General features: G+C 36.3%; 1 long non-coding RNA gene across 1 annotated transcript in view; it reads right to left on the bottom strand.

The window, feature by feature from the left end:
* The window catches only part of LOC148001359 (uncharacterized), a 41417-nt gene extending 29069 nt beyond the window's left edge, over positions 1–12348 (bottom strand). Inside the window, exons 1-2 of the long non-coding RNA XR_015637449.1 lie at positions 12301–12348; positions 8608–8663 (exon numbers count right to left, since the gene is read on the bottom strand). This is a non-coding gene — a long non-coding RNA (uncharacterized LOC148001359). The remainder of the gene's footprint in view (positions 1–8607; positions 8664–12300) is intronic.
* Positions 12349–24576: the final 12228 nt, after the last annotated feature.

Genomic DNA, 24576 nt, shown 5'->3' with positions numbered 1-24576 from the left:
TTCTGGCATAATGGACTGAACCTTTGTGCCATGAGCCTAAATAAATCCTTCCTTCCTACTTGTCTTATACACTGGGTCACAGGAATGCAAAAAACAAATGATAAAAAGACATCCAACTTTATGTATAATATCCTCCATAGTGAATGATTTGTAATTTTATTCATTTACCATTTTAATATTTTGTTATATATTTCTTTACTTACATTTCAAAGGTTATTCCCCTTCCCAGTTCCCTGTCCATAAGCCCCCATTCCCTCCCTATACATCCCCCTTGTTGCCCTCTGCCTTATTCCCCTGCACTGGGGGTCCAACCTTGACAAGACCAAGGGCTGTCCCTTCCACTGGTGCCCCAAACAAGGCTAGTCTCTGCTACAAATGCAGTTGGAACCATGGGTCAGTCGATGTATAATCTTTCAGTAGTGGCCTAATCCCTGGAAGCTCTGGTTGATTGACATTGTTGTTTCTATGGCATTGTAAGCTCCTTCAACTCTTTCAATACTTCCTCTAATTCCCCTCCCCACAAGGGGGTCCTATTCTCAGCCCAGTGGTTCGCTGCTAGCATTGACCTCTGTATTGAACATGCTCTGGATTTATCTCTAAGGAGAGATCTATATCCAGTCCCTTACCCCTTGCATTTTTTAGCTTCATCAATCTTGTCTAGTTTTGGTGGCTGTATATGTATGGACCACATGTGTGTCAGGTCTGAATGGCTATTCCTTGAGTCGCTGCTCTAAACTTTGCTTCCATATCCCCTCCTATGAATAATTTCCCCCTTTTAAGAAGGAGTGGGAGCATCTGCATTTTGGTCATCTTTCTTCTTGACCTTCGTGTGGTCTGTAGATTGCATCTTGGGTAATTTGAGCTTTTTGGCTAATATCCACTTATCAATGAGTACATACCAAGTGTGTTTTCCTGTGATTGAGTAACCTCACTCAGGATGATATTTTCTAGTTCATTCATTTGCCTATGAATTTCATGAAATCATTGTTTTTGATAGCTGAGTAGTACACCATTGTGTAGAAGTACCACATTTTTTGAATTCATTCCTCTGTTGAAGGGCATCTGGGTTCTTTCCAGCTTCTGGCTATTATAAATAAGGCTGCTATGAACATAATGGAGCATGTGTCTTCGTTATATGTTGGGGCATCTTTTGATTATATGCCCAAGAGAGGTATAGCTGGGTCCTCAGGTAGTTCAATGTCCAATTTTCTGAGGAACCTCTGATTTCCAGAGTGGTTGTACCAGTTTGAAATCTCACCAACAATGGAGGAGTGCTTTTTATCTTAGCCATTCTGACTGGTGTGAGGTGAAATCTCAGGGTTGTTTTGATTTTCATTTCCCTGATGACTAAGGATGTTCAACATTTCTTTAAGTGCTTTTTGGCCATTTGATAATCCTCAGCTGAGAATGTTTTGGTTAGCTCTGTACCCATTTTTTAATAGGGTGATTTGGCTCTGTGGAATCTAACTTCTTGAGTTCTTTGTATATTTTGGATATTAGCCCTCTATCAGATGTGGGATTGGAAAAGATCTTTTCCCAATCTGTTGGTTGCCATTTATGTCCTAACAACAGTGTCTTTTACTTTACAAAAGCTTTGCAGTTTTATGAGGTCCCATTTGTCAATTCTTGATCTTAGAGCATCCATTTGTCTATTCTTGATCTTAGAGCATAAGCCTTTGGTGATTTGTTCAGGAAAATTTCCCCAGGGCCCATGTGTTTTAGACTCTTCCCCGCTTTTTCTTCTATTAGCTTGAGTGTATCTGGTTTGATGTGGAGGTCTTTCATCCACTTGGACTTAAACTTTATACATGGTGATAAGAATGGTTCAATTTGCATTCTTCTACATGCTGACCTTCAGTTGAACTAGCACCATTTGTTGAAAATGCTATCTTTTTTCCATTGGATGGTTTTAGCTCCTTTGTCAAAGATCAAGTGGCTATAGGTTTGTCGGTTCATTTCTGTATCTTCAATTCTGTTCTACTGATCTTCTGCCTGTCTCTGTACCAATACCATACAGTTTTTATGACTATTGCTTTGTAATACTGCTTGAAGTCGGAGATGGTGATTCCCCCAGAAGTTCTTTTATTGTTGAGTATAGTTTTTGCTATCCTGGGATTTTTGTTATTCCAAATGAATTTGCAAATTGCTTTCTATCTCTATAAAGAATTGAGTAGGAATTTTGATGGAGATTGCATTGAATCTGTACATTGGTTTTGACAAAATGGCCATCTTTACTATATTAATCCTTCCAATTAAGGTCTTTCCACCTTCTGAGATCTTCCTCAATTTCTTTCTTCAGAGACTTGAAGTTGTTGTCATACAGATCTTTCACTTGCTTGGTTAAAGTCACACCAAGATATTTTATTTTATTTGTGACTATTGTGAAGGGTGTCATTTCCCTAATTTCTTTTTCAGCCTGTTTATCCTTTGAGTAGAGGAAGGCTACTGATTTGTTTGAGCTAATTTTATACCCCGACACTTTGCTGAAGTTGTTTATCAGGTTAAGTAGTTCTCTGTTGGAACTTTTGGGATCATTTATGTATGCTATCATATCATATGCAAGTAGTGATATTTTGATTTCTTCCCTTCCAATTTGTATCCCTTTGACCTCCTTTTGCTGTCTGATTGCTCTGGCTTGCATTTTGAGTACTATGTTGAATAAGTACAGAGAGAATGGGCAGCCTTGTCTAGTCCCTGATTGTAGTGGGATTGCTTCAAGTTTCTCACCATATAGTTTAATGTTAGCTACTGGTTTGCTCCTTATTGCTTTTACTATGTTTTGATATGGGCCTTGAATTCCTGATCTCTCCAGGACTTTTATCATAAGGGGTGTTGAATTTTGTCAAATGCTTTTTCAGTATCTAATGAAATGATGATGTGGTTCTTATATTTGAGTTTGTTTATATAGTGGATTACATTGATGGATTTCATTTATTAAACCATCCTTGCATCCCTGGGATGAAGCCTACTTGATCATGATGGATGATCATTTTGATGAGTTCTTGGATTGGTTTTGCAAGAATTTTATTCAGTATTTTTGCGTCAATATTCATAAGGGAAATTGGTCTGAAGTTCACTTTCTTTGTTGGGTCTTTGTTTAGTTTTATTATAAGAGTAATTATGGCTTCATAGAAGGAATTTGATAGTTCTCTGTCTGTTTCAGTTTTGTGGATTAGTTTGGACAGTATTGGTATGAGGTCTTCTATGAAGGTCTGATAGAATTCTGTACTGAACCCAGCTGGTCTTGGACACTTTTTGGTTGGGAGACTTTTAATTATTGCTTCTATTTCTTTTTTTTTTATTGCTTCTATTTCTTTAAGAGTTATGGAGTTGTTTAGATGAGTTATTTGTTCCTGATTTAACTTTGGTACCTGGTATTTGTCTAGAAAATTGTCCATTTCCTCCAGTTTTTTTCAGTTTTATTGAATATAGGCTTTTGTAGTAGGATCTGATGATTTTTTCAATTTCTCCAAATTCTGTTGTTATGTCTCCCTTTTCATTTCTGATTTTCTTAATTTAGATTCACTCTCTGTGACCTCTTGTTAGTCTTGTTAAAGGTTTATCTATCTTGTTGATTTTCTCAAAGAACCAGCTCTTGCTTTTGTTGATTCGTTGTACAGTCCTTTTAATTTCTACTTCGTTGATTTCAGACCTGAGTTTGATTATTTCCTGCCTTCTACTCCTCGTGGGTTTATTCATTTCTTTTTGTTCTAGAGCTTTCAGGTGTGCTGTCAAGCTGCTGACATATGCTCTCTCCTGTTTCTTTTTGCAGGCATTCAGATCTATGAGTTTTCCTCTTTATATTGCTTTCATTGTGTCCCATAAGTTTGGGAATGTTGTATCTTCATTTTCATTAAATTCTAAGAAGTCTTTAATTTCTTTCTTGACCAAGTTGTAATTGATAGAGCATTGTTTAACTTCCATATATATGTGGCATTTCTGTCATTATTGTTGTTATTGAAGACCAGCTTTAGTGTGTGGTGATCTGATATCATGCATGGGATTATTTCTACCTTCCTGTATCTGTTTAGGTCTGTTCTGTAACTGATTATATGGTCAATTTTGGAGAAAGTTCCATGAGGTGCTGAGAAGAAGTTTTATCCTTTTGTTTTAGGATGGAATGTTTTATAAATATCTGTTAAATCCAATTGGTTCATAACTTCTGTTAGTTTTCTACGTCTCTGTTTAATTTCAGTTTCCATGATATGTCCATTGATGAGAGTGAGGTATTGAAATCTCCTACTATTATCCTGTGAGGCGCAATATGTGCTTCGAGCTTTAGTAAGGTTTCTTTTATGAATGTAGGTGGCCTTGCATTTGGAGCATATATATTTAGGATTGAGAGTTCATCTTGGTGGAGTTTTCCTTTGATGAATATAAAGTGTCCTTCCTTATCTTTTTTAATGACTCTTGTTTGAAAGTCAATTTTATTGGATATTAGAAGGGCAACTCAAGAATTTTTCTTTGGGCCATTTGCTTGCAAAATTGTTCTCCAGCCATTTATTCTGAGGTAGTGTCTTCTTTGTTTCTGAGGTACGTTTTCTGCACGCAGCAAAATGCTGGGTCCTCCTTACGTATCCAGTCTGTTAGTCTATTTCTTTTTGGGGGCAATTGAGTCCATTGATGTTGAGAGACATTAGGTAATAATAATTGTTGCTTCTTGTTATTTTCATTGTTAGAGGTAGAATTGTGTTTGTCTCTCTTTTTGTTTCATTGCAAGGAAATTATATTCTTGCTTTCTGTATGGTATAGTTTTTCTCCTTGTGTTGGAGTTTTCCATCTATTATCCTTCGAAAGGCTTGATTTGTGCAAAGATATTGTGTACATTTGGTTTTGTCATGGAATGACTTGGTTTCTCCATCTATGTTAATTGAAAGTTTTGCTGGATACAGTAACTTGGGCTGGCATTTTTCTCTTAGGGTCTGTATGACTTCTGTTCAGGGTCTTCTGGCTTTCATAGTCTCTGGCAAGAAGTCTGGTGTAATTCTTATAGGTCTGCCTTTTTATGTCACTTGACCTTTTCCCCTTACTCCTTTAATATTCTTTTGTATGTGTGTGTGTGCATTTGCCATTTTAACTATTATGTGACGTGAGGAATTTCTCTTTTGGTCCAATTTATTTGGAGTTCTGTAGGCTTCTTGTATGTTTATGGGCATTTCTTTCTTACATTAGGGAAGTTTTCTTCTATAAATTTGTTGAATATATTTACTGGCCCCTTAAGCTGGGAGTCTTCATACCTATTATCCTTCGGTTTGATCTTCACGGTTTCTCCTGGATTTCCTGTATGTTTTGGGATAGGAGCTTTTGGCATTTTACATTGTCCTTGACATCTGTGTTGATGATTTCTATGGTATCTTCTGCCCCTGAGAGTCTCTCTTCAATCTTTTTATACTGTTGGTGATGCTTGTGTCTATGGCTCCTTATCTCTTCCTTTGGTTTTCTATATCCAGGGTTGTCTCTCTTTGTGCTTTCTTTATTGTTTCTATTTCCATTTTCAATTCCTTCACCTGTTTGGTTGTGTTTTCCTGTAATTCTTTCAGTGATTTTTGTGTTTCTTCTCTAAGGGCTTCTACTTGTTTACTTTTGCTTTCCTGCATTTCTCTAAGGGAGTTCTTTATGTCTTTTTTAAAGTCCTCCATCATTATCAAAAAATGTGATTTAAATATAAATCTTGCTTTTCTGGTGTGTTTGGATATCCAGTATTTTCTTTGGTGCGAGAACTGGTCTCTGATGATGCCAAGTAGTCTTGGTTTGTGTTGATTAGGTTCCTCCGCTTGCCTCTAGCCATTGGGTTGTCTCTGGTGTTTGCTTGTCTTGGTGTTTTGGGAGTGACTTGGCCCTGCTGTAGGCCTCTGTGTCAGCACTCCTGTAGAATATTTTCCTGTTTTCTTTCAACTTTTCCTGTGTACAGGTGCTCTGCTCTCAGCTGTGGTGGCACTGCTGGAGACTGTCTTCCAGTTCTAGGTGCGGGCAAGTATCAAAGGGTCCTGCCCCTGAATGCTCATGTAGGTCCTTGCACCCAGCGGGCACAGTTGGCACTATGCGATTGCCTCTTGGGTCTGGACTGTGGGCAGAGGGTATTCTCCCCTGACTTCTCAAAAGCATCCACACTTCTAAGGTTCCAGCTCTCTCCCCCACGGGATTTGGGTGCAGAGAGTTGTTTGGCCGGATCAGTTCGGTCCTGGGCACAGAACAGAACTGCGTGTACTGGCAGCTGTCTGTTCCTATATCCCTCTGTCCAGAGGCACTGTGCAGTTTCCCCTTGGACCAGGGATGTGGGCAGAGGTTTGCAGAGGTAGCAGTCTGTCCTGTAGCTTTGGGATGTCTGCACTCCTCGGTGGTCCACCGATTTGTGATTTTATTAAGCAATATTGGGACCTGTATAAGATGTATACAGGATGTAATTTCAAGAAAACCACTATATAAAATGTAAGAAAATTGATGCATTTGAATTCTTAATATATTTTGAGACTCTCTATATATGATAGAGACAATTGTTGAATTGGGTTTGCTTATAACACTGAAAGTTGATAAATTAAGGGACTGAATTTTAAGTTCTAAGTTAGTTGTAAATCTGTGGCAAGACAGAGATACCATGGCAGAAGAAAAGAAAAGAAAACATGGTTTAGAGAATTTGTTCATTTCATAGATGGGAGCAGCAGAAGGAAAAAGAGATATAAGGACTAGGGATGCAGTATTACCCTAAATTCCTCTAAATATACTCATTCCTCTAAATATGATATGTGTGAATAAACCCCATTATAGACATGTGATGTAAGATTAACTCCCCTCATATACACTCACATATATACTCTCAATTACACTGCCACCTTTACATGCAAAACACTACACATTTTGGAGAACACTATTTGTCTTAGAGTTTCACTGCTATGAACAGACACCATGACCAAGACAAGTCTTATAAAGGACAATAGTTAATCGGGGCTAGCTTATGGGTTCAGAAGTTCACTCCATTATCATCAAGGTTGGAGCATGACAGCATCTAGACAGGCATGGTGTAGGCAAAGCTGAGAGTTCTACATCTTCATCTGAAGGCTGCTAGTGAAATTTTCAGGCAGATAAGGTGAAGAACTTAAGCCCACACCCACAGTGCCACATCTACTCCAACAAAGCCATACCCCATAATAGGGCCACTCCCTGGGCCAAGCATATACAAACCATCACACTCTTCCTGCCTTAATCAGGACAAATTCTATTTCTAATTTTATAAATAAAACCACTAAAATGTACTTATAATCAAGCATTATATAAATTACTTATGTAGAAATGGTTTATCTTTTTGTTCCATATATATGGATATATACCTTCCTATGGAAACTTACATATTCTACAGTCCGTACACTCGTACATGAAACATTAGACATTATATTAAATACATGCCAGCAATATTTTTAGAAATTTCATACAAACACATATGTGTGAGTATATGTGTATTATTGTTTTTACACCTAGATCAATATGGTATCACCTTATAATTTTAATATTTTACTCTTGTTTAATGTATTGAATAAAACAGCTAAGAGTCAAAGAATGAACAAGGAAAATGATGTGAATTCTATGATAAATGTTTTTAGTTTCATAATAAATGTTTTCATTTCCATTTATAAATGAAGTAAATTTAGTATCCTGAAGAAAGAGTAGAAACCATGCATGCATGGAGAGTAATAGAAAGTGTACTTAGAGAACCACACTTTCTATTTAATATCAAGACTCCATTTCAATCTTGCAAGTTGATTCTACTTCTTACAAACTACTATTGACTTTATTTACTCATTCTTGAGTGAAAAATATGGTCAGGTCACCAGTGATCCATGACTTTCTAAATCCTTGCTTCCAAGGACCTTGTCTGGAAAGCATCTTGGTTCCACTTCATTACAGTTGAGCTTTCCATAATGTAATGCCTTTATATGAAGGGTAACGTATCATTCAGATGATTTTCCATCTGATTTTGAATGTTGCAAATTTTCTGAACTTACTATGAGATAGTTAAATGCAAATAATGAAAACTTTCCTAAGTCAGTAGCACATCATCAGTGGATGTCTGCTTTTGTGTAATAAAGAAACTCACAGGGTGGTAAAGGGTTTGCATCATAGTATGCTTCCAAATTTTTATGTGAGAATTTTCAGAATTTGTAACTTCACTTTATAGAGCTTAATGAAGTGTTACTTAATAAATCAGTGGTTTACACGCTTATTTTGGTTTTGTGCATACATCAGACTATATCAAGGTTTTCTTGGAGGCAGTTGTAGTTTGCTAAAGGTGTTATATCCTTTGGTCTATGCTGTACATTCAGTATATGGTTTTTAACACACACACACACACACACACACACACACACACACACATCATGCTCATTTCTGGGGTATACTTATGTGTGTCCATGTTTGCTATTTATTGACCACAAGACAATGAACTATAGATTATATTATAGTTGTTTCAGATGGCATAATAAAATAAAGAGTAATTTAGCCACATAAATACCTATTCGCTACTAATATAACATAGTACTGAACAGTTTCCCCTATAATTTAGTTTATTAGTAACCAACAATCTAGTAAGGAATAAATGAACATTTTCTTACTTACGTAAATGTCACTCCTCTTTATACATCAAAGACAAATCTTTAGCAAACATTTTCTCCCTTTTTTTAAAAAATAGAAACAACAACTTTGGGATACTTTTTTCCAAATTTCCTTTTTTCTTTTTCTTTTTCAACTAAAGGAAAGTTATAATTTAAGTTCAAACTCAATGTTGGTCTACAAGAACTTTAATATATACTACCCAATTACATGAATGAGCAATTATCTATAATGCTACTTAAAGATGCTTCACTATTTACTGAATGAGAAGACAGACTTGCTTAAATTTAAGAGTGTTTATGAAGAAGTACAATTGCCTAGATGACTAGTCTCTATTGAATACCATAGGAAAATCACCAATATTTCAGAAATTGAGGCAAAACAAGACTGCCAAATAAATTTTTAATTCAAGATTCTTCTTTAGACGTTGAAATTTTAGCTTAGTGGGTGACTTAAAAGCTATTGATGTTTCAAAATTTCTCAGATCATATCCAAAGAACATCACTAACACAGCAATGATCCACATATTTTTACAGTCTGTCAACTATGGAAACTAGGAATCATTCCCCAGCACAAAATAAAAACCTCTTCATAAAAAAAAATAAAACACCATTTGAATTATTCTTAAAGATCTGAGCACCCAAACTACCAGAGATAAAAATGGGGAAGAAAAAGGAAAAAAAAATAAGATTTATGGGCCTATATTTAACTTTGTTTCAGATTTTCATTTTAAAAATGCTTACTGTAATGCAGCTCTTTGCTTGAATTCAGTTTTTCTCTTGCATGCAAAACTGATTGATATGAGGTTCACCATGAACTTAATAACTTGAAAAGTGCTCATGCCCACTTTTTAAAACGACTTATTATTTAGCTATACTATCCATTGTACATGAATTATCTCCAAACTACTCAAACTGCAAATCTCCAAACTTCAATGTAAGCATTATGTAAATTTTCATATGTATATTTCAAAATAATAATAAATGTAAGAACTCTGTATATCTTTTATGTATAAAAGTGCACTGTTAATAATTTGTTTCTTTGACTCAATGGATTTGTGAAGGGAGATCCCCTGTAACTGGTCCACTGTATGCTGTTATTTCACTTGCCTCTAGGATTGATTTCCTAGAAGGAGGATCTGTACAATATTTAAATCCAGAACTGCAATGACATTTCAAGGAGGATTCCATGAAAATGTGCCAAAGAGGTTTCACTTGATGGGCTTGAGTCACTGTAGTCACACAGATAGTAGCTAATGTGTCCCGAGAAAATATGCCTTGTGCCTATAAGTTTTACAGGGGACTACATGGTCTTTATTGCTAAAAATATTTTTAAATAGTTCTGAATCTTACTCAGTGACATAACATATTAATAAATAAAAAATTAGTTACAGGCTAGACAAATGGCTAAGCAGTTAGGAACACTGACTGCTCTTCTAGTGGTACTGAGTTCAATTGTTTGCAACCAAAGTGGTGGCTTACAACCATCTATAATTAGATCCAATGCCTTTTTCTGGTATGTTGGATGAGAGCTATAGTGCACTCATATACATAAAATAAATTTTATATAAAAGTAATTATGAACTGTGAATCAGTGATACTTGAATGCCCATGAATATTAATTATAAGAGGATATGGGTTTAACCTAATGCTTTTCAACACATGAATGTTAAAGAAATGAAATATATATGTACACAGTGGAAATATTTTTAAAATAAACTAAAATTTTATTATTATGCAGTAACCTATTCACCACCTGGAGATAGAAGAAAATACAAATCAAACCTTCAAATCGTTTCTGTCTCACTCAAGATCTAATTGTTGTATTAAATATTTAATGTCAAATTAGGTGTTTCTTCTCCACCTTTAATCATTCAGTTCCCTGATAAACAGCATACAACTTTTATATTTATGAGAAGCCTTTTGTCCCTTGTGGTCTCCTGCCTTGGACATTAAGCCTAGGAACCAGAGACTCTGCCTATCATCTTCTGCCCTGCTACAGGCTGTAGGCATCTTTAGTCACTAATTCAGGAAAACATGGAGGGCGAGGTTACATAGAATCACTTGGGTCTATGTGGGCCTTGTCCCTGGGATCAACTAGGTCTTGGAGGATAGTACATAGCATTATAATACCTAGCAAAGGACCAAACCTCAACAGTAATAAATATAACACATACTACAAAATATAATAAAAATATGGCAAGAGTGTGACATAGAATTATAACTTCTTATACAAATACAGATAAATTTAGCCACTATATGTAGAATTTTCCCTAAAAAATAAAGAATAGAACTTTAGTATGACCCAACTGTCATCACACAATAAAGAGAGCATATATCATATGATTTTTTTAAATCACCATTTGCAACAACACAGAAAATTCCCTATTAAATATCTTGCCCACACTCCTAGACCTAGCTCTAGTCAGAAAACTCCTACACTAGCTTTGCTTGTTGAATCCTAAAACCAAGCACAAGGGAACCATCTCTATACATTCAGACCTAAGTCCAGATGCACATCTTTGTTCTTCTTGAATTACTTGGTAAACTCTCCAGAAATAAGACCTTGCCAAACAATTAAAGATAAAGACATTAAAAATAACAACAACCGAAAAAAAAATAAAACCCCAAAAAATAAACAAACAAAGACCTGGAGAACAAGCACTAATAAATATATATTGAAACAAACTCAAAACTTTCTAGCAAACAAAGTGCATGCATGTATCAAAAGTTCACTAATCATAGTAAAGTTGGCTTTATTCCAATGGTTCAGACAGGGTATCATATAGGATGTTTCAGCCCTTCTGAGAAGGGGGAAAATATTCACAGGAGGAAATATGGAAATGAAGTGTGGAGCAGAAACTGAAGAAAGACCATCCAGACACTGCCCCACCTGGTGGATCCATCCCATATACAGATACCAAACACAGACACTATTATGGATGCCAAGAAGTACATGCTAACAGGACCCTGATATAGGTGTCACCTGAGAAGATCTGCCAGAGCCTGACAAATACAAAGGTGGATGTGCACGGAGCCATATTGGATTTGGGCCTAGTCGCTTTTTGACTGCATGGTTCAAAGTGACTCTGGGCTATTTGGCCACAGAGACTCACCCCTAAGATGACTGCCATAAGTCTTAAGATTGTTGGACAAAGCCTCTCCCATGAATCTACGGCACAGGAAGATAACATTCAAGGGATGCCTCAGCTCCCTTAGCAGATACCAGTTATCTCCTCAGTCAACACCCAGTGTCTCCACCACCTGACCTCATCGCCTGACTTCTTTGCCTCCAGCTATCATTGCCTATACCCTCATCTCCCCCTCCTTCATATTTCACAAAGGTCACTCCCCCTCCCTGAAAGCCTTAAGAGCTATAACGTTCATCCCAATAAACGAGACCTTGACAACAGAATCTTGCTTGGTCTCCTTCTTCTCTTCACCCCCATTTTGGTCCACAGGTAGAAAGCCTCTTTGGGACCCTGAATAACTGGGTCCCCGCTGGCGGGGACATGGATGCTCACAGCCAACCATTGGACTGACCACCTGGAACCCCAGTGCATGAGGTAGGGGAAGGACTAAAGTAGATGAAGGTGTTTACAATCCCATAGAAAGAACATCAACCAACCAGACTCCCTAGAGCTCACAGGGACTAAACCACCAACCAAAAAGTACACATGGAATGACCCATGGCTCCAACCTCATATGCAGCAGAGATTGGCCTTGTTGACATCAATGGGAGAAGAGGCCGTTGGTCCTATGAAAGTTCTATGCCCCAGTGTAGGGGAATACCAGGGCAGGGAGGCAGGAGGGAGTTGGTGGGTAGGTGGAAGAGCATCCTCATAAAAGCAAGGGGAGGAAGGGTGGAATAGGAGGTTTCTGAAGAGAAAATTTGGAAATGGGATAATATTTGAAATCTAAATAAAGAAAAATACAATAAAAGAAATAAATATATTAAATCATACAAATTTTTATAGAAAAGGCATTTGACAAAATCTAGCATGTTTCATGGTTAAAATCACAAGGAGAGTAGAAATGGACAGACCAAACATCAGCATAATAAAGATTATATATGAGAAACTGACTGACAATATTATCCTAATTGGAAAGAAAAGCAAAAAACAAACAAACAAAAAACAACAAAAGAAAAACAAGCCACTGAAACATAGAAAAGAGTTAAGTCTGTTTACTCTCACCAGTCCTTTTCAGGATAGTGCCCACAGTATTAGTTCAAGCAATAGGGCAATGGGAAGTAATCACAGACAGAAAAAGAAGTCAATTATTGATCTCATAGCATAATCCATTGATGTTCTGCTCAGGAAAATGTCCCCTGTGCCCAAATATTTGAGGCTCTTCCCCATTTTTCTCTTATATTAGTTTCAGTGTATCTGATTTTATGTTTATGTCATGAACAACTTGGACTTGAGTTTTGTACAAGGTGATAGGAATGGATAGATTTGCATTCTTCTACACACTGACTGCCAGTTGAATTAGCACCATTTGTTGAAAAATATTGTCTTTTTTCATTGGATGGATTTAGATCCTTTGTTAAAGATCAAGTGAGCATAGGTGTGTGGGTTCATTTCTGGGTCTTCCATTCTATTCCATTGATCTACCTGCATGTCTCTGTACCAATATCATATAGTTTATCACTATTGCTCTGTAATACAGCTTGAGGTCAGGGATGGTGATTCTTCCAGAAGTTATTTTATAGTTGAGAATAGTTTTTCTATCCTGGGACTTTTGTTATTTCAAATAAATTTGCAAATTGCTCTTTCTAACTCTGTGAAGAATTGAGTTGGAATTTGATGGGTATTGCATTGAATCTGTAGATTGCTTTCTGAATGATGGCCATTTTCACTATATTAATCCTATCAATCCATGATCCTGGGATATCTTTCCATTTTCTGAGAACTTCTTTAATTTCTTTCCTTAGAGACTTGTAGTTCTTGTCATACAGTTATTTCACTTGCTTGGTTAGAGTCACATCAAGGTATTTTATACTATTTGAGACTATTAAGACGGGTGTCTTTTCCCTAATTTCTTTCTCAGCCTGTTTATCCCTTTGAGCAGAGGAAGACTACTGGCTTGTTTGAGTTAATTTCATATCTAGCCACTTTATCAGGCTTATCAGATTTAGGGGTTCTCTGGTGGAATTTTGGGGGTCACTTATGAACACTATCATATCATCTGCAAATAGTGATATTTTGACTACTTCCTTTCTAATTTGCATTCTTTGACCTTTTATTGTCTAAATGCTCTGGATAGGATTTTGACTACTATACTGAATTGGTAGGGAGAGAGTGAGCAGCCTTGTCTCATCCCTGATTTTAGTGGGATTGTTTCAAGTTTCTCCCCATTTAGTTTCATATTGCCTACTGGTTTGCTATATATGGCTATTACTCTCTTTAGGTATGGGCCTTGAACTCCTGATGGGACCTCATAAAATTGCAAAGTTTCTATAAGGCAAAGGACACAGTCAATAGGACAAAATCGTCACCAACAGATTGGGAAAAGATCTTTACCAATCTTAAATCCTATAGAAAGCTAATATCCAATATATACAAAAACTCAAGAAGTTAGACTCCAGAGAATCAAATAACACTATTAAAAATGGGATATAGAGCTAAACAAAGAATTCTCAACTGAGGAATATCAAGTGGCTATGAAGCACTTAAAGAAATGTCCAACATCCTTAGTCATCAGGAAATGCAAATCAAAACAACTTTGAGATTCCACCTCATACTAGTCAGAGTGGCTAAGATAAAAACTCATGTGACAGCAGATGCTGGCAAGGATGTGAAGAAAGAAGAACACTCCTCCATTGTTGGTGGGATTGCCATCTGGTATAACTGCTATAGAAATCAGTTTGGTGGTTTCTCAAAAAATTGGACATAGTATTACCTGAGGACCCAGCTGTACCACTCTTGAGCATGTTTCCCAAAAGATCTTCCAATATATACCAAGGACACATGCTCTGTTATGTTCATACCAACCTTATTTATAATAGCCAGAAGGTGGAAAGAACCCAAATGTCCCTCAACAGAAGAATGGATGCAGAAAATATGATGTATTCACACAGTGGTGTACTACTCAACTATTAAAAACAATGACTTCATGAAATTCTTAGGCAAATGGATGGAGCTAGAAAATATCGGCCTGAGTCAGGTAACCCATTCTCAAAAGAACACACATGCTGTGTACTCACTGATAGGTGGATATTAGCCCAAAAGCTCAGGATACCCAAGATCCAATTCACAATCCACATGAAGCTCAAGTAGAACAAAGAGTGTAGTGTGGATGCTTCAGTCCTTCTTAGAGGGCAGAACAAAATACTCAAAGGAGGAAATACAGAGACAAAATGTGGTACAGAGACTGAAGGAAAGGCCATCTTGAGACTGCCCCTCCTGGGGATCCATTTCACATACAGTCGCCAAATCCAGACACTATTGTTGATGCCAAGAAGTGCTTTATGACAGGAGCCTGATGTAGCTGTCACCTGATAGGCTCTGCCAGAGCCTAACAAAGAAGGAAGAGGATGCTTGCAACCAACCATTGGACTGAGAAAGGGGTTCCGAATGGAGGACTTAGAGAAAGAACTGAAGGAGCTGAAGGGATTTGCAACTCCGTAGGAAGAACAATACAGACACCCTAAAACTCCCAGAGACTAAACAACCAACAAAAGAATACATATGGAGCAACCCATGGCTCCAGCCTCATAAGTAGAAGAGGATGGCTTTTTGGAGCATCAATGGCAGGAGAGGTCCTTGGTCCTGAAAAGCCTCTATGCCCCAGTGTAGGGGAATGCCAGGGTGGGGATGTGGGAGGGAGTTTGTGAGTAGGAGTGGGAGTGCCCTCAAGAAATAGGGGAGGAGGAAAGGGATAGGGTTTTTCCCGGGTGGGGGGGAGGGGATAATATTTGAAATGCAAATAAAGAAAATAGTCAAGAAAAGAAAGGTCAGATTATTCCTACTTACTAAGATATTATACGTAAGAAACCTAAAAGAATTCTGTCGAAAAGTTCTAGAAATGACCATAAAATTGTAGCAAAGTCGCAGGACTAAAAAATTACTTATAGAAGTCAGTTTTTCCTGTACACAACCAAGAAATGCACTGAAGAATATATCAAGGGCACAACCACATTTACATTCTCCTTGAAAACAATGAAATATGTTGGAATGAACCTAACTGAAAAGAAAAAGATCTCTACAAAAAAAGATTAAATCTCCTATGAAAGAGGTTGAGGAATACTATAGAAACTGGAAAGAGAACCCATGTTAATGTATTGGTAGAATTAATATTGAAACAATGGCCAGTCTACTGAAAACATTTTTTAAGATTCAATGTAAATCCATTACATTACATAAAAATGCTTCAGGGAAATGGAAGAAGATCCCAAAATTCTTATTAATTTTTTTAAAAACTCCAAAGATAGAAAAATTTATCCTGAGCAAATAGAACAATACTAGGGGATATACACTCTAGAGTTTGAACTATCTTAATTATAGCATTAATAACAGTATGATAATAACATACAACCAATTTCATATACCAATATAATAAACCAGAAGACCCAAATATAAGTGTATAAAAATAGACCTATCTGATACTTGATAAAGAAGCAAAATATATATTGGAGAAAAGATAGAATCTTCAACAAATGATCCTGGGAAACTCAATATATACATGTAGGAGGAACTAAATACATGCAAACACACTATACAAAATCAACTCCAAATGTATTAAAGATATTAGTGAAGCCTAAAATGCTGAAGACACAAAAAAAGAACATTTCATATAGTATTATATGAAAAAACAGATTTAGAAAAGGCATTCTATATAGAAGTCCATCCACTCAAACTAGGGTCAACAATATATAAATAAGACCACAGAAAACTATAAAGCTTCTGCATACTCAAATGGAAATCTGGAGTAGGAGAGAATCTTTGTATCTCTAAGTTTAGTAGAGGTTTAACACACAGAAATATATTAAGAATGCAAAAAACAAAGAGTCAAGAAACAACCAAGTTAAAAATTTGGCTATAGAACTGCACGAAGAGGTCTAAAAGAAAAATAAGATGACTGAAAAATATCTTCTAAAATGTGTTTGTCATCCTTAGCACTTAGGGGAATGCAAACTAGAAGTATGAGATTTCATCAGACTCCAAAAAGAATGGCTCAGGAATACAAAACCACTGACTCAGAACTTCTGGAGAGGAGGTTGGGCAAGAATAATCTGTTACTGTTGGTGGAGGTGTAGCATGATACAGCACTTTGGAAATCACAATGGTTATTTCTCCAAATACCAATAATAAATCAGCCAGATGGTTCAGGTAGTCCACTCCTCAGCATATGTCCATAGAGTCTGGCATCATATGTCATAGACAAGTACTTAGAATATTCATTTATACTCTAGGTGGCAATAGATAGGTAATGAGTACAATGTAAATATCTTTCTATAATGAATGAATGATGAAAATAAAAATAGAAACGTATGTACATAATAGATTTATAGTCAGCCATATGGAAGAATCAAATCATGAAATTGGCAGGTAAATGCAGCTAGCATCATGGATCCAAATTTCTTTTCACAGTAGATAAGAAACAACACAATCATTCACAATCTTTCAAAATTCAGAGAACACCTAACTTTGGTTTCCAAACCTCATTGGTACATCTCTAACACAACTCATACACCCAAGGCTCAAGGAACATCATAGAGCAGCAGAAGAACAAGGCCATGAGGACCAGGAGTTTGCTTGAAATACTGTTTGTATTTATGTCAGGGAACCTGGACGCATGAAATTTCATTGTGGTTGAGATTGCAGCACAGCAGTAGCCCCAGTTGCCATGTCAACAAAAGATGGGGCAATCGCACAAGGCCCTGTGCTTTGAAAAGCCACAGGCAGTGACAGCTGAGCTATGAAAAATCAGCCTTCTCTAGCGATAAGTATGTTATGTTATCCTGATATACTATCAGTCTCATGTGGTCAATTCTAAAACATGTTTATATGAGCAAATCACATAATGTTAAGTGGGTATATCAACATACACATGTGTGCATATGAATTTGAGAAGGAATGGTAGGTACAGAAAGAATTGGAAAAGGGAGTAGGAAGGGTAAAATGGTGGAAATGTAGTCATCCCATGGGAAAACATTAAAAAAACTCTTTAAATATTATAAATCCAGATATAATGGTCTCACTGAAATAAGCCAAGTTAAGAATTGATTTTTTATATAAATAAAGAGTAGAATCATAGTTTTATGAAGTAGGACCTGCAAAGATATGTATGACAGAGAATGGACATAAAGTATTAAATAAACAACAAAAATGGTGTTCAAGAATGTTCCCTTAAAGGAAAATATTGTATTGTGAAATTAAAAATTACTAAAGGTAGTTTTTAACATTTTTACATAAAAAAGGAAAAATTTGTGAGGTTAAATATTTATAATTTGATTTAATCATTTTACAATGGCTATATTGTCATGACTGTTTTTATAGCACCCATATATACATGCATTTATAATTTATACTGCACACATACTATATATTTATGACTGTATTTATGTATTTTAAAAGAGGTACTGGAATTGTGACATATGCTTAAAACAATAATATATGTGCCTGTGGAAAAGAAATCAATAGAAAGGAAAGATGGACACATAAGTGTGATGTGTATGAGTGTTAAATTATTGATTGATATGTGAATATCAGGAACCTGAACAACATCAATTCACAATTTGTTCAATAAAGCAAACATAGATGAGTCTTTAGAATGTCCTATTCAATGAGTTAATAGTTAACCAGAATACAGTTTTCCTCTTGGTTTACAAGACACAAAACCACTATCCTATTGATTTACTGCTTAATTATATAAAAGAGCATGCTATAAAGAAGGTAAAGTAGAAACAAATTATGATCTAATCTAAGATATAGATCTATATTGCAGTGAGTGTGCTGACCTGTGAAATACAACCACAGTGCACAGAAAATTATACCTACTGTCAAAACAATGAAAGAATATCTGTGAGTTTCAGGCATCAAGTAATTTTCAAATGTATGTCAGTTTAAACACTGAGTAATGTTTCTAATACTGGTTTGTTTTCATTTGGAGTGTGCTCATATAGAGTTTGTAGGGCACTAATGATGATATGCTCTGAAGAAAGGAAACTTCTGATCTTAGTTTTAGAAGGCTAGAATCACAATTATAAGAAAGCTAAATAAAGGAGTAAAATCACAAGAAGCTAAAACTTCAGGCTGATATCCTTTATAAACACAGCTGTGAAAGTCTTTTGCAATTACAAACACAAAAAGTAATTAAATCACAAGAACATCAAAGTGTAGTCACATTTAGGTTATTACTTCATTGTGTCTTTGTGATACAAGGAAATGTTAACAATTGCAGTCCAAATTCTAGTGTGCTTCATTAATGGCAATATATAAAAGTGATCTTTAAAGTAGGTGCAGGAAATATTTAATGTTAAAATATTTCATGAATAAAAATTTTAAATAGTTCTCTTTTCCTTCCTTTGTTCCTTCCTTCCTTCTTTTGTTCCTTCCTTCCTCTTCCTTCCTTCCTTCCTTCCTTCCTTTCTTTCTTTCTTTCTTCCTTTCTTTCTTTCTTTCTTTCTTTCTTTCTTTCTTTCTTCTTTTGCCAATTATGTTCAGTTATACCATATATCTCTGAGCTATTCATTCTTAAGTTACTGACTATCCAGGCTGTATCTATGGACTCCCTCTGGAGGAATGGGACTCAAGATAAACCAGACATTGTTTGGCCACTCCCAAAAGGTCTGAACCAAAATATCTTGCTGGTGAGTTATTATGGTTGGGTAAGTGTCCAGGTTTATTTTCTTTAGCCTGAAGATTACTTTTTTGCATGAAATAAACTAAAATCATCACTTCAACCTCTACTTTCAACAGGCTGAGGAACCTTCCAGACATAAAGAAAGACAGGGCTGAAAGTATATATCTATGAAAGATATGTTGGAGATTGAAGCCAGCGGGTTGCAAATTGGGTGATTATTAAGATACTCTGTCAAAAAAAAAGATAAATTTTGTAGCAGGTCGTACTTTCACTGCATATGGGAAACAGTAACATTGAATCCTAAGATTAAAAATAAATGAAGGGGTGTTGGAGACAATGAAACAGGAAAGACAAAGAAAGAGAGAGACTACATTAAATATTTTGCTAAAAAATCACTATCACTACAATTTATTGAAATATCATTTTAGATGGATACAAACAATAAAGGAAAAGAAGAACAAAAAAATCCAACTTACAGGCAGTTTCATTGAAGGTCCTCTATTTTGAAATCACTTCTAAATTTTGTCTCAGAAAGAAACTTGAAAGAACAACAATATCAACCAACCAGAACCCCCAGAGCTCCCGGAGACTAAACAACCAAGGAAAGAGTACATATGGAGGGAACCATGGCTCCAGCTACATATGTAGCAGAGGATGGCCTTGTTGAGCATGAATAAGAGAGACTTTTGGTCCTGTGAAGGCTTGTTTCCCCAGTGTAGGGGAACGTCAGGGTGTTGAGGTGGGAGTGGGTGGGTGGAAGTGGGAGCATCTTCATAGAAACAGGGGGAGGGAGGAGGTGAGTGGGAGAGGGGAAAGAGGGATAACATTTGAAATGTAAATACATAAAATATCCAATAAAAATATATAAGATACACATCTAGTAAGAACATAAGCTTTTCAGCGTCACTGTACCTCATAGTTGCTCTTCGTTTTATTTTAGAGAATGTCAGAAATATAACTGGATTTCTATTCTAAAGAACAATGTTTCAGTAAAATCAGAGCTTGAAATCAGATTTGTTTTTAAAAACTGAAACTCTATTTAACACATCTAAAAGCAGAGCTTATTATTTAATTAATGACAATTACAATCATGTCTGTCATTTACTTAAAAATAATCTAAGTGTGAAAAATATTGTTTCACTCAAACTATAATCATTGAATATAACCCAAAGAAAAAGTTTTCTAGTTTAATGCAAATGCATTTTAGTAGGAGAAATGAGTTAATAAATAATAATAACTGCATATTAAATATTTCGATTCATTATGAAATTTGCATTGCAGATTGAAATAGGTAAAATAAAATGGGCCATTGCATAGGATGGCATACAATATGTTTGATAAAGCATCTTTAAAGTGGTTAAAGGACAGAAAGGAATGATACCAACCTTATAGGCACTATTGGTTTTGAAAGTATCCTGAAACATGAGATGTTAAGCACACTCAAACAACAGCATGAAAATCAACACCTGAATTGGAATGCATGAGGAGACAAATTAAGAATGATGGGGAAATATTGATGTGTCCAGCAACAAATGCTGTTTCAAATCTAATCAAAGGTTCTCTCTCTTTCTCTCTCTCTCTCTCTCTCTCTCTCTCTCTCTCTCTCTCTCTCTCTCTCTCTTCCTTGATTGTTTTATTCTCCTTTGAAAATACTTTTTATGGGGACTTGGAGAGATGGCTCAGCTTTTAAGAGCACTGACTGTTCTTTCAGATGTCCTAAGTTCAATTCCCAGCAACCACATGGTGGCTCACAACCATCTGTAATGAGATCTGATGCCCTCTTCTGGTGTGTCTGGAGAGGTTGACATTGTAGTTATATGCATAAAATCAATCAAAATTTTTTTAAAAAAGGAAAAAGAAAATACATTTTATATGACACGTTGTGATCATCGTTTCTACCTTGTCCCTTCTCTGATATTCCCACCCTCCCAAATCATCCAAGTCTATGTTTTCTTTAGGAAACAGTCAACAAAATGAGAAGATTTTTTTAAAAGCAAAAGGAAGAGCATTAGAAACGTGTGTAAAGCACATACACAATAACAAATGAATAAATAAATAAATAGCAGCATATGAAAGAGCGTACCCCAAAATGGGGAGCCGCATCTCTCGCTCCGATCGCGGGGTGGGGTGCCCCCAGGAATCACAAGTAGCCATTCTTGATGTAACAGCAAGAGGTAGCTTTTATTAACGAGATCCCGGGTCTTAGCGGGGGTTTATATAGGGGAGGTAAGGGGCATTCACGCAGTTACACATGATTGGTCAATTCAAAAGGTGCACGGTTACTTTCGGCGCAAAATGACATCAGCAAGGAGTATGTGTTATCTAGCAGCTCGGCAGGCAGGTAGGGTGGCTCATCTCACTCAGGGGGGTGAAGGAAGGGGAGGGGGTGGCTACGGATGGTCAGTGTCCTTGGGGCTGATAGCTGGTTTGGCAAGTCCTATCTCTGGCTCTCCCTCAGGCACGTCCGGCCCTGCACATCCGGACTCTGACAATGAGCAACCTTTATGAAACTCTAGTTCTGCACATTCGGGCTCTGACAATGAGTAACCTTTATGAAACTCTAGTTCTACACATATGTAGCAGAGGATGTCCTTGGTGGGCACCAAGGGGAGGACAAGCCCTTGGTCTGTCAAGTCCTGACTTCCCGGTGTAGGGGAATGTCAGGGCAAGGAGGTGGGAAGGGTGGTTGGATGGGTGGGAGAACACCCTCATAGAATTAGGAGGAGGGGGACGAAATAAGGGGATTATGGATGGGAAACCAGGAAAGGGGATAACATTTGAAATGTAAATAAAACAAAATCCAATAAAATAAAACAAAACAAAACAAACTATTAGAAACCATCATGCTCACAGCCAACCATCAGACTGAGCACAGGGACCCCAGTGGAGGCCTTATAGAAAAGACTGAAGGAGCTGAAGGGGTTTGCAACCCCATAGGAAGAACAACAATATCAATCAACCAGAGTCCCCAGAACTCCCAGGGAATAAACTACCGACCAAAGAGTACACATGGAGGGACCCATGGCTCCCACTGCATATGTAGCAGCAAATGGTAGCCTTATCTGACATCAATATGAGGAGAAGCCCTTGGTCCTCTGAAGGCTCGTTAGAAGTGAAAACATCTTCATAGAAGCAGGGAGGGGGGAGGGGAAGTGGAAGCAGAGGGGGTGGATAACATTTGAAATGTAAATTCATAAAATACCCAAGAAAAAAAGTCTCCAAACAAAGCAATATATGACAAAAAAATCTCAGAAACACCATTGATTTTGTTTTATATTTGTCTTCTACTGCTTGAAGCAAACCTTAAGTGTGGCTAATATACCCATTTAGACGTCACTGAAAAGACCTTTCCTTAGTCAAATATGACTCTATGAATACAATCTCAAATTTAGAAGAGATACCTCCTAGGATGATATGGAGATCATACCATTTAATAAATTACTGAATTATTTCAAATTATTTCACTGAATTGTATATGAAGCACATAGTGAAATAAATTTGCCATATACCAAGGTGAGGAGGGCTATGATGCAAACACATTGATATTATCTATGAAGTCAGTTTTGGAAATACTTTTAAGTGTTTCTTTTCATTTTATGTACATTACTGCTTACTGCTTAGCTTGCATGTATGTATCTGTAACATGTGCTTATCTCATGCCAGAGAAGAACTAGAATTATAAGTAGCTGTGAGCTGCCCTATGAGTGCATGGAATTAAACCTGAGTCCCCTGCAAGGACAAGAAGTGCATTTAAGCAATGCTCTATCTCTTCAGCCCTGAGAAAAGTTATTTTGTTTTTGAGGTGCCAGTTATATATAGTTACAGAATTCCAACTTCATTTTGGTTATAAATCCCTTGCCTGTAGAGTGGTAGCAGAATGAGAGTTAATGTATCAATGAAATCACCAGAAACTGTTAATGGGAGTATTCTACCTGATAAAAACATCATCAAACTTAAATTTGCCCAAGTTTATGCACTTTAACACTTCATACCTTCAAGTCATGGAAATATTAAGCTAATTTAGTTCTGCCTGGTTGGGTATAACATTGTCCTTGTTTTCAGTACAGTAAAAAGTATAAAGTTATGGACTAATTAAAATGAATCATCTCAATTACAAAACGGAGCATTCAATTAGACAAAAGTATCAAACTTTATTCCTCTTCATTTGTTCCATAACCAAGAGTCATTCAGATCCTATAATGTATAAATATTTTATATAATAAAAATGGAAATGTATGCAAAACTCATAAACAAAATGAAAGGCATACCAATTTAAAATATTATCATAACTAGTTATCTTCAGAATATTGATCCCAGCATTCTGAGATGGCTTTAAAACATGGGACATTTGATTGTAAGTCACAAAAATCACAAAAGTGATATGGTTCAAGTGAAGAAAGAAACCCAAATCATGCACCCTGCTGTGTTGCATAAGAAGAGAAAATGTTTCTGTGACATATGTAATACTGGGTCAAATGGATTTCTTTAAAACTCTTGTGATACAGCACTATGCTCCCTGAGGTGTCCCTTTGCCAAATGAGGGCAATAAAACCCTTCAACTGCTCGATGGGACAGATGCTTGTCCTTTGACATCAAAGAGTGCCAACAATACTAATACAAGGGATTGCACTGAAAAATCAGTTCTTTCTTATTTAGAACATTGTCTATTGTTTTTGATACTTTAAATGTTAGTTTTACTCGAAATGTACCACAGATTGTAATGCTAATGAGGAAAAAATAAAAAGATAATTAGCAAGATACTGTGGCATATGATTGATTATGAGGATACCTAATGCATTAATAGAAGAAAAATATATATGTTTGTATTGTACATGTGTCTGTGTGTCTTTGTGTGTATATCTGTGTTCTGAGTTATGAAAAAATAATATAAAAAAATGACAAATTGACTAGTTAAATGATTTTGACAAATATATCTAAGTAATGATTTAGATAATTTAACATTATCTTAATAAATTTTTAACATTTTATCAATTTATTTAAAGGCTAAAACCAAATATATGCTACTTTTCCACAGTCACCATGTGATTAAATATTTCAATCTTAAAATGAGGATGTGGAAAACAGTCGGAACCCAATATATTCTTCACTTATTGAAGTATATGTATTTAGTTAGTCTTGGTCTAATTTAAATTTTTAAGCAAAGCTA

Source organism: Rattus norvegicus, chromosome 14, assembly GCF_021556685.1.
Source record: "Rattus norvegicus strain SHRSP/BbbUtx chromosome 14, alternate assembly SHRSP_T2T, whole genome shotgun sequence".
Lineage (NCBI taxonomy): Eukaryota > Metazoa > Chordata > Mammalia > Rodentia > Muridae > Rattus > Rattus norvegicus.
Note: the sequence above shows the minus strand (reverse complement) of the source record. Positions and strands in the feature narration are given on the sequence as shown.